The following is a 14,624-nucleotide window of genomic DNA, read 5'->3' on the forward strand; positions in this document are numbered from 1 at the left end:
GGAAATGTATGTAGGTAGTGTGCATTCATGAAATAATAGTCTTCTCTTGTCCACATATATATTCGTCACCTCTGGTAATCCAATTCGAGAAGCCTTAGATTGGCACGGGAACATATTATATGGAGGAAATGTAAGTAGGTAGTGTGCCTCATGAAATAATAGTGGAGAAGCCTTAGATTTTCACGAGAACATATTATGGTTTGACAGGAACATCAAGGTCTGCCATCTGCCCAAAGTTACTGTTGGTATCCAAGCATTGGTGCAGGGGTCCATGCTGGTACCACTGCACCATTGATCATTGTTTTGTTTTCTTCTTCTTTAGCGTTTTTGTTTGGGGTGGGGATGGAGGCAAAGGTTGTTTGTATTGTATTTTCTGACATCCATGAAAGGTAAATTGTACATTGGTTTCATAGATGTTACTATCTTTATTAATTTTGATTCATTCAAGCGCACATGTATTGAGAAGCTAATTTCATGTGTTTGCTATGCAGGTTGACACAAACAATATCAAGAAAAAATGACAAATACATGATCTTTGATCATGACTATTAAGCATTATAAGTTTTTATTTTCTCTTTGGCAAAGTAACTAATGGTAAGGAAAATGCATTTGCATTCTAGTAGAACTGCCTCCATATATAGTTGTTGGTTTTCACGCGTCTTTTTGTTAGATATTGCCTATATTGTTGAAAGATACTCGTTTGTTTTAAACACATGTAATTAATTAATTATGTGGTTTGCTCTTTTGCCTTGTAGATGCAGTTCCTTTTAAACACATGTAATTAATTAATTATGCGGGGCTCCGGGGAAAGAACCCATGAACTGGGGAACTCTGTTAATATTGCTCTTGGGGCTGCAAGGGGCTTGGAGTATCTGCATGAAGCTGCTGCTCCAACGATATTGCATCGAGATATCAAATCAACCAACATTCTTCTAGATGATAAGTGGAGACCTAAAGTAAGAATCTTGAATTTGTTGAAACCCCAATCCATTACCTAATACTAGATCCAGCTATTTGGCATTTTTAGCATGAAGTGGCAAGTCTAATTTGAACCCTTTCTTTTTGTTGTGGGGTGGGGGTGGGGGGCACCTGAACCCATGGTCTTTTACAAACCCCCCCCCCCCCCCCCCCCAACAACAACAACAAAAAAAGTCTGACTATGTTGGAAAGGCTTGATATCTTAAAAAATTTATAACCAATCAAAAGTGGTAACCAATCAGCTGATATTCATGTGGGGGTTCTGATTTGTTAAAGCTTTTCTAGTATCATACTTTTCCAGCATTATTGATATTTCCTAAGGCTTAGTTTGGAAAGGGTACAAATACAAATATGTACAGTACAGATATATATAAAATAATACAAAATACAAGGTTTTTCACCCTACGTATTTGTATTTGAGAAAAAAAGGACAAAAATACAAGTTGGCTGATAATTCCATTATGTCAACTAGGTTGGCCAGGGTTTGACTATAGCACAAACTTCAATTTCATTTAAATATACCAAAGGAAAAAAAATTGTTGTTTCTTCAATATTTGCAATTGCTTAATGCTAGCCCACAAGGCTATCACCTACATGAGAACAGCTTTCCTTGCAAGTTGTATCATGTACGGTACATTTCATGTGCTTGGTGATGAAGGAATCTGTAAGCCCTCCCTCATGGCTATCATTGCTCTTAGTGAAGTCAAAGTTTTGAAAAATGTAGCTTTCCTGATGGCATATGAACTTAGAAACCCTTCGGGAGTTCAACAGAGAGGACAATGGAAAGTTTAATCAGATAGAAGATCTTGGAGGTATTGGCTTAGGGGGTGGTGACTGTGGCTCTGGGTCTGGAACTGGGTCATCTGCTTGGTCAGGTGCTGGTTCAGAAGCAGGCTCATCTGCTGGGTTGCTGGATCAGGTTCGGGCCATGGCCAAGGCCAAGGTTCTGGATCTGGTTCTGGGCATGGTGAGGGCTATGGCGAGGGTTCTGGACATGGGCATGGCTCTGGAAGTGGTTATGGATATGGTGAAGGCCATGGTGAAGGATCTGGAATTGGGCATGGTGAAGGTTATGGGCATGGGTCCGGCTATGGAAGTGGCCATGGAAAGTGAGAAAACAATAGTTTCGGAGGTTAAATATCACCATTTTGTACATAAATAAGGAGACGGTGAGACTAAACCCTATGTAATTCTGAATTTTATTTAGTGTTGGTCCTTTTATTCTATGAATGTACTTCTGAATTGAAGAACCTGGTCATCTAATTAGTGTCATAAATATGTTTTGCTTTCTATCTTTTCCAACTGTGATACGCTCTCATGTGAAGCATAACAAGGGTCACCAATGTATGATAGAAAGAAGTTAACATTCATGGATGAATGCTTCCAAAAAGGATTAAAAATAATAAAAAATTCGTTTATCTAAGAACAGTTCAACGTACTGGCTCTTACTGGATCTGCAAATAACAACTTAACGAGCTACGAAACCAATCATGAATGAACATGCCGGTGTATGAGTGAAAGAAGTTAATATTCATTAGCCTTTCAATGACCCTGAAAGGGTTTCTGTAAGCCCTCAAGGCTCTTAATAATCTTGTCTGGTAGAATGTAATTTCATGGCAGGAAAAGTCCCAAATGAGCACAATGGAAAGTTTGATTAGATAGAAGATCTTTGATATTGAGAATGGACTTGGGTTAACACTTGGGCCATGTTCTTTTTTCAGAAATACATTTGCCAATGTTCTTTTTTTGTTTGATTTATCCAGGTAAATGAAGTTCCTTATTTTCCCATGTTCTTTTGCAACACCCACTTTCCTAGGTAAATTGTTATTTTTTCATCTCTTTCCAATTTTACCCTTTGGCCCAAATCCATGTTTTTTTGGACATTTTGTCTCATCAACACATAACCTGTCCAAAATAATAGGTTGAATAACCTGTTCAACTATATTCCATCCAAGTAACAAGTTCAATAACTTGTTTAACTATAACCTATCCAAACAGTAACTCATTCAATAACTTGTGGAGGAAAGATCAACAAGAACATGGAATAACTTGTTCAGATCTCACTACAAGGCGAATCACTCAAAAACATCATTAAGACATCTGATATAGCAAGTTAAACATCATACCACTAATAACAAGTTAACAACCACTTCACAAAACAAGACATTAATTGATGATCCAATAAAAAACAATTGGGTGGATCCTAGCACTACTTGGAGCACAACCTCAAATAAGATATATTTAGTTGATTGCAACCTCAGTCAATAAATAATTTGGATGAATAGAATCCTATTTAGAAACTCTGGTCTTGGAGAGTTTTAGCAATTGCACTGCTTCTACCTTGTCAGCCAATGATTCAGGTGACTCCAACAAAAGAAGCAGTTCTGAGTTATCCATTTCCCAAAGCATTCCAGTTATTTTTGCAGCAATATCAAGTTGCAAACAGAAGATATATACATTTTATTGAATCTATACTATATTTTGTATGATAAACAAGAATATGTTTATACACCTATGAAGGGATGAGAGATCCATCATATGGATGGCCGAACCTTGCAGGTAGGTTGGGCGAAATTTCAAAAATTTCCTCTCCCCTCATCTAGGAATCGCATTCCCTGTTTTAGAAAATCTGTATTTTTAAGGATCAATCTTGAACCTTAAATCGAACCAGATCTGAAACCAAAGGTAGGAGAGGGATATACCTGATATAGAGAAATAGTATCTCCCAATGGAGGTGTTCACGCCCAAAGAAAATCTCCAAAGACTGCTCTCACTGTAGGTGACACAGTGTAGGGTGGAGTAGAATCAGCAGTGTTCTTCCCAAGAACCGAACCCTTCAGCAAGAATTCGATGGAGGCAGTGAGCATGACTTCAGATCAGCCTTTCTCCAAAGACTGATATCAAGAATTGTTCTTGATCACTCCTACAAGAATGGAGATCGAACTGGCAATTGGCGGAAAACAGGAGGAGAACGCAGGGAGAAGTCAGCGCAGTCACACTGTAGTTGTCTTCTCTCTCTGTTATCTGAGATCTCATATCCCTGGGTGGGTTAGAGTGAACTGAATGGTTCGCCCCCTCCATCTTTTATAGACTTAAAGAGATCAACTCCTAATCCCATTAGGAGTTTCCTGATTCAAATCCTTATTTGAATCTGGACTCTTTTTAAGTGATAAAGATAGACCCTTATCTTATCTGCATATTAGATCAGCTCTCTCCTAATCTCATTAGGAGGTTTCCAGATCCAAATCTATATTTGGATATGAACTCTCTGAGTGGATAGGGATAACTCCCTATCCTATCTGCTAATCCAAATCCTAGATCCGCCCTTATTTAATTAGTCTTACTAAACCAGTTCGAAATGGGCTTTAGGCCCAATAAGTCTTATGTGCTCAGTATGCTTCCAAATTGCTGCCCAGTTGGGCTTCTTTGTATGGCGTGGGACCCAAACATTGATCTACACATCAGCCACATGGGTTCAGCCCAGACTCTGTTATAAGGCCTGGCCGAATACACTGTTATGGACAGTGTACCCCCTGAGCCCATCACATGGGCTCCTAATGGGCCCAACACTTACAATAAGTGGTCCCTGGGCCAAGTCACCTTATAAAAACCCAGGGACTGTGGGCAAATGCAAGATTAGCCCATCAGGTATTACCCTCAATGGTCTTATACTTAACTTCTCAGCCCATAGTCTTGGTTTCCATCAGAGAGAGTGCATCCCTGATTATTACTTTTGTCCGACAAAGGGGCTGATCTTGTCACTATGATCACCCATTCAGATGAATTCTCAGACTGTCCCAACATACCCAGGTTTTGACCCCCTCTAAGGATCTCACTGGTTGGCATGTCAAAGATAGCCCAATCCGACACCTAGTGCAGTATCATAATCGAGTCTAGGGGTCAGGTGTAACTTTTCAGTTTTGCCCATCAATCTCCAAGGTACAGGGCAATATTGAAAATCTAGTCCGATTTAGGGTTTCAAGTAAACATACACTGCATGTGCCTCGGGTCTCACCCTGGTAGCTGAGACAAGCCACCCCAACCAACTTGGCGATACTCCAGTGTCAGCCTTGGTAGGATAAATCTCCCTAGACTTATCCAACGGTTGTGAATATTCTAAACTAACTTGAGTCTTATATGTATCCAGTTTAAGGGTATTACACAGAAACACACCACAAGAACATGAATCAAATATGTACTTTATTCATTTACAATAAATGTCATAATGTACATCATTCTGATTGGATTTAAGGGCATACACTATCTAACAACTTAATCTTACCTTATGTTTCTTGACAAGAGGATAAAGGCACTCACTAAGTATATGTTTGATCCTTGGGATGCAGCTCCAACAAAGTTAGAAGCAGTTGGTGGGACTGTGGTCCAGTGCTCACATCACGTGAGCGTGCATTTGAAACATACTTGGTCTATCCAGCTTTTTGTGATTCAAAGCTCAGAGACATTATTGCAAATAATGGCAGATATATAACCCACAATTCAGGACATGAATTAGTGCATATCTATCTATTATGGAGATAATCTACAAATCTAATGTAGAAATGCATCTCTGCATTGAAAAGGAAAATGGAAATGCATGTTCAAGAAAGCAAAAACTCCTATGTCTCTTGAATTGTACAAATTTCTATATAGGTAGAAGTAAATTAAAGTTTTTTTTGTCCCAAAGAAATTAATTTGAAGTTTTTTTGTACCAAAGGTCTAATCTGAACCTAACACATTTACAGCCCCTTGAGCCCAACCCAATTTACCAGAAGTTTTGCATGAGATGGGCTTAGATTTTGAGTCTCTAGTGTAAAAACTTGGGTCTGACAAAAACTAAGGATGGGTTTAAATTGAGGCTCAAGGGATATGAGCTTGATAGAGTGCATAATTTCCATATTAATTATATTTTTATTTCTTATTTTTGCACTTAGTTGATAGATTTAATTGTGTTTTATTTTAGAAAATTGGAAAACGGAGCTGAAAGGAGCTTGAAGCACATCGATTGGATTTCCATCACCTTGGAAGGAGATTAGCACGATTTCAGCAGAGGACTTGAGCATGCAAGACATGGGGCCGCTCTATCAATCTCACACTTGGAGCAACTCAGCTAAATTGGAGGCATGAATCACTAGAACTTAGTAGAGTTTATTTTATACTGTACTTCTGAAAAGAGTCAGAGTTCCATTTTAATTAGAATTCTTATTCCTATTTAGGGATAAGAATAGATTAGATAAGAATAGATAAGGGGAAGATCATTATCCCTTAATGAGGATAGACTACTATTTGAGGAAGAACTCCTAAGAGATGTTGGAAACAACCTCTCTAGGGCTATATAAGGAGGGATAAAATAGCTAGGACGTCATCCTTGGGAAGCAAAATACATACTTCTTGTCTGGAAGCTGCGATCTCTCCATGAAGTGCGATTAAGCTTTTATTTTCTGGTTGAAGGTTAAGGAAGCTTTGGTTCTACAAAAATTGTGAGATCTAATTGGTTTTATTTCAATTCATTGTTTCTTGAGTATTTATATATTTTCTGTAATTTCCTATGATGATTATTTTTATTGATTGAGCAAAAAGGATCAATTGTTCAATCGATGAAATAATCTATTGCCGATTAGATCATCAAATTCGTATATGTTTGTTAGATTTAATCTTTGTAGCGAATAACATAAATCGATTATGGACAAGTTTTCGATTCATGTTATGAAAGTATATAATCTGATTTAGATGAACCGAGCTTGCGTGTTCATCGATCAGAATTGGCTCTCTCTAACTCTTAATGCTATTGACAGATTAATCCTAAGAGCTTGTTTAAGGTTTTCTATCAATAAGAAAGGTAATCAAAGAGCTTGTTTTGGTTGCCGAAAATTCAAGGAGAGATTGGCTATTAGAGCTTGTTAATAGCTATAATCAATTTACTCATAAGCACATGAATTCATCATTGCATCGATGATCAATTGTAAGAACCAAAGCTGAACTTATCCCTTCAACCAGAAGCTGCCTCCTATTGATTTAATCCTTATTTTATTTTATTTTCCTTATCTTTACAACAACCCCCTATTTCGTTTTACTGATTTTCTTAGAAATAAATCAACCCAATCCCTATGGATACGACTTTGCTCATCGCTCGCTATATACAAAAGTATTTATTTCGAGCAAGACTTTTATCTTTGTTGGATTCGACACCCACCAGAGCCCACCACTAATTGGTAAATAAGAAAAAAAAAATTCCAAGCAATGTTGCTCATCCTTCAAGTCTGAATTGCAATAAAACTAAAGATGGAAAGGAACTTCTGCCACTACTCTTTAAGTCTAAATTGCAAACAATAGATTGAACAAATATGGCATCTAGAGCTATGTGCGTGTGTGTGTGAGAGAGAAAGTGGGCGGGCAAAGCAACGCTCAATATGAATGATGTTGTTACGATCCAAAAAGAACAAAAGATAGAGAAGATAAGTAGTATTTCGGACAAACATAAAGTGTGTCTTAACAACTCAAACTAAACTAAATCTAACCTGCAAGTGCTTTTAACTTACTAATAACTTATCAATAAGGTCTTTAGCTTCAGCAAAGTAGTCTGGAAATCTGATATCTCTAGCTATGATTCTTTGAAAAATGAGCCATTCACTTGCATCTTTGAAGGGAGAAATTCCCGAAAGCACCTGATACAAGGTGCATCCAAGTGCCCAAAGGTCATTTCTGTTTCAACATACATACAAAAGAGCAGATGAGTCATCATATATAATTAAAAGAGTGGCTATGATTCTGCTTGACTTGCAATATTTTCAACAATAAAAATAAGGCGAGAACCCTAAAGATCAATCTGAAAACCAAGGGGATTCATATAATGAGTAACAACCCCTTCCCATTGAGAATGGCCTTCCAGTCTCTTCTTCTAGTGCAAGTAGCAAAAAATTGAGCAGAACTGAAAAAATGGATTATGCAACAGACCATTAGAGTTCTGGTGACACAGGACAATCCAGTTGAAACAACAGGCATTTTCAAGTTCTGTACATGAAAGCTATGATTACACTAACTTCTGCTAAAAGTGTGAGTAGAATCTAGAGTTCTGGTGACACAGCAAAGCTTTTGATTGTCTAAGGGCGTGTTCACCAATATGTATGATTCTATTTTCAAAACAAAAACAACTATCACATTAGTACAAACAATTCTTTTTTTTTTTTTGAAAAACAAAATCACCTATATTGGCAAACACCCTCTAAATAAAATTAAGACTTGAAAATGCAGACAAGTTTGATGATCAATTCTGCTACTTCGGCAAGGATCACACCATAAGAAGATAAAGGAACTTGATTAGCAACAACATTGAAGAGAACAGTGCCTACAGGGTCATACAAATCCCATTTCAAAAGGCTCCCTAGGTACTAGAACCTCATAAATTTGTATGTTATGTTTGTAACCCCAAGATTTTAATCAGGTCCACCTATCCCAAGTCTTCCCTTCTCTGAACAATGTAAGTTTTGTCAATTTCCACCTCCTTCTCTAGAAGCAAACAATCTGAACCCAAATCATCCCTTTCTTTAATGCCTTCAAAAGGTTTTGAAGTGTCCTTTACCCCAAGAGCCTGACCAGTGTTATCCTCAATTGCCTTCCTAGCTTCAAAGACTACTTCCCCTACTTCTTGTTCAGAAGTAAGACCAAGGCTGTTGACTTGACGGTCAAGAACATTTTCAAACTCCTTTAAACAAAAGTCTTGAAACAAAGAAAGTAAATAAAGAAATACTTTTTACCCCTCAACACCCATATAATCAATATTGTTGTTTGGTGTTGGAACCATATATCATATAAGATAGTAGTGTATGGGGTAATGGGGTTATTAATGTGACCTCCCTGTTATAATTTGTAACTTGTAAGTAATACAGACAACCAGGAAAATAAAGGATAACTGGTAAGAAGCCATTGGATCCCTCCCTATCTCCCATAATAGATTTCAAAAGCCAAACTCCAAAATTCTCTTCAACTCATTTAAAAAATTGAGGTTCCTGTCTAAATAGAACCGTCTCAAACTTAATCAACTAACACGTTCTTTACACTATAGGTGGTATAGAACTCTGCTTCCCCCTCAATTCTCTCTGAACATGAATCATGGTTCTTTTAGAGTTTTTACTGTTTTCTCTTCCAAATAAGAAGCCTATCCCTCGATGCTTTCCAGGCAAGAGAAAATACACAATTTCTAACTAATATTCTAATTCACCCAGTTTTCATCTATAGAAATTTCTTCAAACTTTTAGCAGTAACAAAATCAACACATTGACTTTCTTTTTGAATTTCTAGGATGAGATTTATGATATTTTTATATTTTCCTTATAAGTAGCAGCATTTTCATTAATAAAAATTTATGTGAAAAGGACTGGAACAAGACGGCATTCACTCCAAGATTATAGCCTGGTATACAATTACAGAAAGATACAGAAATTAATAAAAAATAATACATGTATATTTCAGCCTGAAATAGCAAAAATTGCAAAGAGTACAGAAATTGATGAAATAAAAAGAATGTATGTTTGAGCCAAAAAAAATATTTCAGACAAAAAAATAGCGGAAATTGTAGAAAATAAAGGAATTGATAAAAAATCACAAAATATGTTTCAGACAAAAAATAGAACCTTGGAAAAAAATAGAGAAATTTATTAAAAATAAAAATATTGCATTAAAAAAAACAGAAATTCAATGGAAACTAAAATCTTATTGACCAACTTTCCCTTCTTTCAAAATCTAAAAAAAAGGAATATATTCACACAACTTTTTTGTAGTCGAAGGATCCAGGAACCTTATAAAATATGCATACTCCGGTGATCAAACAAAAAAAATCAGATTCTCTAGTGTTTAGAATTTAAAACTAGTGAACATTCTGAAGGGATGAGAGATCCATCGTATGGATGCCCAAATCTTGCGGAATAAGGTGGGCGAATTTCAAATAAATTTTCTCTCCCTTTTAACTGGGAATCGAATTCCCTATTTAGAAAATCATATTTTCAAAGATCAATTTTGGACCATAAACAGAACTAGATCTGAACAAAAATAGTAGGAGAGAATTATACCTGATACGGAGAAGCAATACCTCCCAATGGAGGTGTTCACGCCCAAGGAAGGATTCAAAGACTGCTCCCACTGAAGATGGCGCAATGCAGGATGGAGTAGAATCAACAGTGTTCTTCTCCAAGAACCTATTCCTTCACAAGAAACAGTAGGATGGCACGTGAGCACAGCTTCCTATCAGTCCTTTCACAAAGAACTGATATCAAGATCAAATCTTGACTTCTCCCACAATAGGAGATCGAACTGGCAAGGTAGGTGGCAAGAAGAAGGAGGCGGCAAGAAAGAATTATGCAGGTTGCTTGAATCTTTCTTTTGTGATTTTCAGCACTAAAGAGGATGTGAATATGTGTCTTCTAAAGGCTGCCGCCCCTTCCTTCTTTTGTAACTCTAAAGGATCAGCTCCTAATCCAATTAGGAGTTGCTGATCCAAATCATATTTGGATCAGACATCCCTTTAGGTGATAAGGATAAACCCTTATCTTATCTCCAGATTAGACCAGCCTTCTCCTAATCTTATTAGAAGGTTTCTAGATCTGAATCACATTCAGATTTGGACTCTCTGAGTGGATAGGGTTAAGACCCTATCCTATCTGCTAATCCATCTCAGAATTTGCCCCATATTTAACTAATTAAATAGCCCAGTTCGAAATGGGCTTTATGCCCATTAAGGTTAAGTGCTCACTTAGTCTTCCTATTTGTAGCCCAGTTGGGCTTCCTTGTATGGCGTGGGACCCAAGCATTGATCTACACATCAGCCACATGGGTTCGGCCCAGCCTTTGTTACAAGGCGTGGCCGAATACACTGTTATCGATAGTGCACCCCCTGAAACCCATCAAATGGGCTTTATGGGCCCAACACTTACCCTAAGTGGTCCCTGGGCCAAGCCACCTTGTAACACCTAGGGACTGTGGGCAGATGCAAGATTAGCTCATCAGGTATTATCCTCAATGGTCTTACACTCAACCTCTCAGCCCATAATGATCATACACTGCTCGACAAGAGAGGACCTCTCCCTCGGCTTCAAGGAACAGTGTTGCACTCTCTACTTATATGGATCCCGGGAATTAAAACATTTTGCAAACATTTTAGAAACCATAATATATATACTTTTATATCTCATATAAAACATGCAAAAAATAAATCTCAACGATTGAAATCGGCTGCCGGCAATCTTGGTTTCCATCAGTGAGAGTGCATCCCCGATCATTACCTTTGTCCGACAAAGGGGCTGATCCTGTCACTATGATCACCCACTCAGATGAATTTTCAGACTGTCCCAACATACCCAGGTTTTGACCCCCGCTAAGGATCTCACTGATTGGTACATCAAAGACAGCCCAATCTGACACCTAGTGCAGTATCATAATCGAGTCTAGGGGTCGGGTGTAAGTTTTTAGTTTTGCCCATTAATCTCCAAGGTCCAGGGCAACACTGGAAATCTGGTCCGATTCAAAGTTTCAATTGATCCTACACTGCATGTGCCTAGAGTCTCACACTGGAAACTGAGACAGGCCACCCCAACCGATTTGGTGGCACATCAGTGTCAGGCTTATCCGGATAGGTCTCCCCAGACCGACCCACTGGCTATGAACATTCTAAACTAACACGAGTCTCATTAAGCGTCCAGTTTAAGGGTATTGTATAGAAACAAACCAAGGGAACATGAATAAAATATGTATATTTATTCATTTACATTAAACTCATAATGTACATCATTCTGATTGAAGCTAAGGGCATACAAAACTGTCTAACACATTCTACTGCAGCATTGGTTGCATGCAACCCCAATGAAATAAGAATACATCATTGTTTAAATAAAAATTAGTTGATGTAATGTCTTAAATTTATTGAAAAAACAGGTATTACACTATTTGAGAATGGTCACATAATCAGGTTAAACAACAGTTTACAAGGCTGTATTATGTAGTTTGAAGTCGGAACACTGACTACAACACATTGCTGGTTATGTTCACACAACTGCACATTAGACATCTTAGTAATGTAAAGGATTACCGATATTCGCAATGTGCGGTTAGATAAATCTGAATATCAATATTTTGTGGTCAGTAGATCCTAAATCGTCTGATGAAGAGGCCAAAATTTTTCAGAGAAATGGTCATGTCCGTATTTTTGAACTTTATTTGGTTCCTGATCGATTATGGTTAGAGAAAGCATCCAAGTTATCTCGAGGTAAAAACTCTATTTATATAGCATCGAATGGCACATTACGATTATTGATTCTCATTCTCAGAGTTTCTGCCTGCACAACATCTGGATGGAAATTTTAAATCGTAAACCGAAAAATTAATGGAGGAAAAAACATCTGGTTAGATGAAATTGGAACAACTGATCAACAGGAAGAGGAACAGTGATTCTTATCGTTTCAATGGAGAAAAAAACAGTGAGCAGAGACGACAAGCGAAGCAGCAGCAGCTCAATGGTGTTGACAACAGAGTGGAGGAGGATGAAGCAGCAGCAATGGAGGAGAATCAATGACGGAGCCGTGGAATAGATCAAGCAGAGCAGTAACTTAAGAACCAACGGCAGCGAGATGATTGAGTGGAAGAGGAGAAACGCAGAGCCAAGAGGTGAGAGGAGAAACACAGAGCCGAGAGGTGATTTCTGGGAAAAAGGTCGAAGAGACGCTCTCAACCTTATATGTTGTGAGGGGGACAATTTTGAGATTTTCCTTTTTTGCGTTTACCCAGGGAGCCCATACCCGAGAAAATTAAACTTACCATGGGTCCCATATAATTTTAGAATTTGAAGACAGGTAAATTGGTCAATGGTATTCGCCAAACTTTCCCCCTTCACTTCACGAAAAACGAGCATGGCCTTCGGGAGTTCAACAGAGAGGATCTGGCTCTATACCAAAGATCTGTAAGTGTGGACAAGCTTTAGACATGGACAAGTGAACTTTGGTTAGTTTAGCAGGAGGATCAAAGATTTTGAATCTTTCAGAAGCAATGGGCCATTTCCTATAATTGTACAATAATGTTATGAAGTAAATTGTATTTGTGATTCAAACATTTTGAATGGAGAATGGTTGTTTAAATTTTATTGTAATTGGTGTTTTTTATTTTTTTGTATTTTATTTCAGTTTAAATGAATGTAGAGAACACATGCAGGTAATTCAAAAAAAGTTAGAAAAAAAAGGTTGTTTGAAAATATATATATATATATATATATACTTTTAGCGGCAGTCGTATGCTAAACTTATAGCGGCAGCTAAATTAGTTTTAGCGGCAATTGCATCAGTATTAACGGTAGTTGCGATTTTTAGCGGCAGTTTTGCATTTATATCGGCAGCTATAACTTATAGGGACACCATTTTTAGCGGCACTTTGCCAACTACCGGTAAAATCTCTAGCGGCAGTTTTAGGGATTTCTTGTAGTGTTTGGATCTGAGTTCAAAATTTATGCCATTTTTTCAAGAGCTTAACCCCATAATTGATTACAATTCCATTTCTTGATACCTGATTTGGGTATTAGTTTATCTGATTCAATCTGATATATTTGCAGCCCTATATCACTTCAAAATTTGTATATTGGATGGTTCAGGTATTAGTTTATCTGGTTAATTTTTTTGGATTATCTCTATTGAAGAAAGAAGGAGAAAGGTAATTTTAATATGTGCACTTTATTTGTAAAAATAATGTTGAGCAAACCGCACAGGTGCACTAAGAAAGCTCAGAAAGACTAGTCATTGTTGACTAGAGGAATTCAAATTTTTTAATCATACTCTTGCAAGTAGGATAAGAGATGCAGTCTAACAATCACCATTTTTTGTACACAAGTACATGTCAAGGGCTTTTTGTGTTGTTTTCTATATGTAATGTGAGTTGGCCCGACCTACTAATAGGGGGACACGTGGACACGATCTGACTAATAGGACAATAGCTCAGCTTGATATGCTAAGTCCATAATGGATCGAGCTCAAATAACTAGACCATCTCGGGACAAGACCACCTCAGGACAAGTCTACCTCAGGGCAAGACCACCTCGGGACAAGTCTACCTAGGGATGAGTCTACCTCGGGACAAGTCTACCTCGGCACGAGTCTACCTCGGGACAAGATCACCTCAGGACAAGTCTACCTCAGGACAAGTTTACCTCGAGACAAGACCACATCGGAACAAGTCTACAACGGGACAAGTCTACCTCAGTGCAAGGTCACATCAGGACCACCTCGGTCCCAAGGCACTTCGGCACTCATATCAGGTCGGATCTAAGGAGCACGAGCTTAGGTAATGCTGACCGACCACTGCATGGCAGGCCCGAGGATCTCGTCACCATACTCCGCGTCTTACGGGATCATACCTTGTAATGGCTAATATTATCTACCCACTCCCCGATTCAGGCGGAAATGGTCAGCCTTACCGGTTGGTAGCGTTATCCCCAAATTAACACAGAAACAGATCCTGTTGCAGTGATAATCCAGGAACTACTCCACGGAACTTGCAGGGACTCCAGAATATAAAGGCTCTAGCCCTTGGGGGTGAGAGAGGCGTAATCTCTGCTCTCTAGCTCTCTTACAATATAAGATTATTTTCAGCTCGCAACCAAGTGCTAACTTAAGCATCGG

The 14,624-nt window shown here is 38.1% G+C and overlaps 2 long non-coding RNA genes across 3 annotated transcripts in view; one reads left to right on the top strand and one right to left on the bottom strand.

Moving 5' to 3' along the window:
* The window catches only part of LOC148874573 (uncharacterized), a 31,286-nt gene extending 24,781 nt beyond the window's left edge, over positions 1-6,505 (top strand). Inside the window, exons 3-5 of one of the 2 annotated variants that reach the window (XR_016098582.1) lie at positions 492-594; positions 756-956; positions 5,939-6,505. This is a non-coding gene — a long non-coding RNA (uncharacterized LOC148874573). Of the gene's footprint in view, positions 1-491; positions 595-755; positions 2,226-5,938 lie in introns of those variants that run through there. The other variant, XR_016098581.1, reaches the window with a different exon arrangement.
* An 887-nt stretch (positions 6,506-7,392) lies between these two features.
* On the bottom strand, positions 7,393-12,663 carry LOC148874574 (uncharacterized). The gene is made up of 2 exons (XR_016101747.1): positions 10,041-12,663; positions 7,393-7,677 (listed from the first exon to the last, which is right to left on the bottom strand). It is a non-coding gene; the product is annotated as an uncharacterized LOC148874574 (long non-coding RNA).
* Positions 12,664-14,624: the final 1,961 nt, after the last annotated feature.

This window comes from Nelumbo lutea, chromosome 1, assembly GCF_056320005.1.
Source record: "Nelumbo lutea isolate HS-2025 chromosome 1, American lotus-T2T, whole genome shotgun sequence".
In the NCBI taxonomy this organism is placed as follows: Eukaryota; Viridiplantae; Streptophyta; class Magnoliopsida; order Proteales; family Nelumbonaceae; genus Nelumbo; species Nelumbo lutea.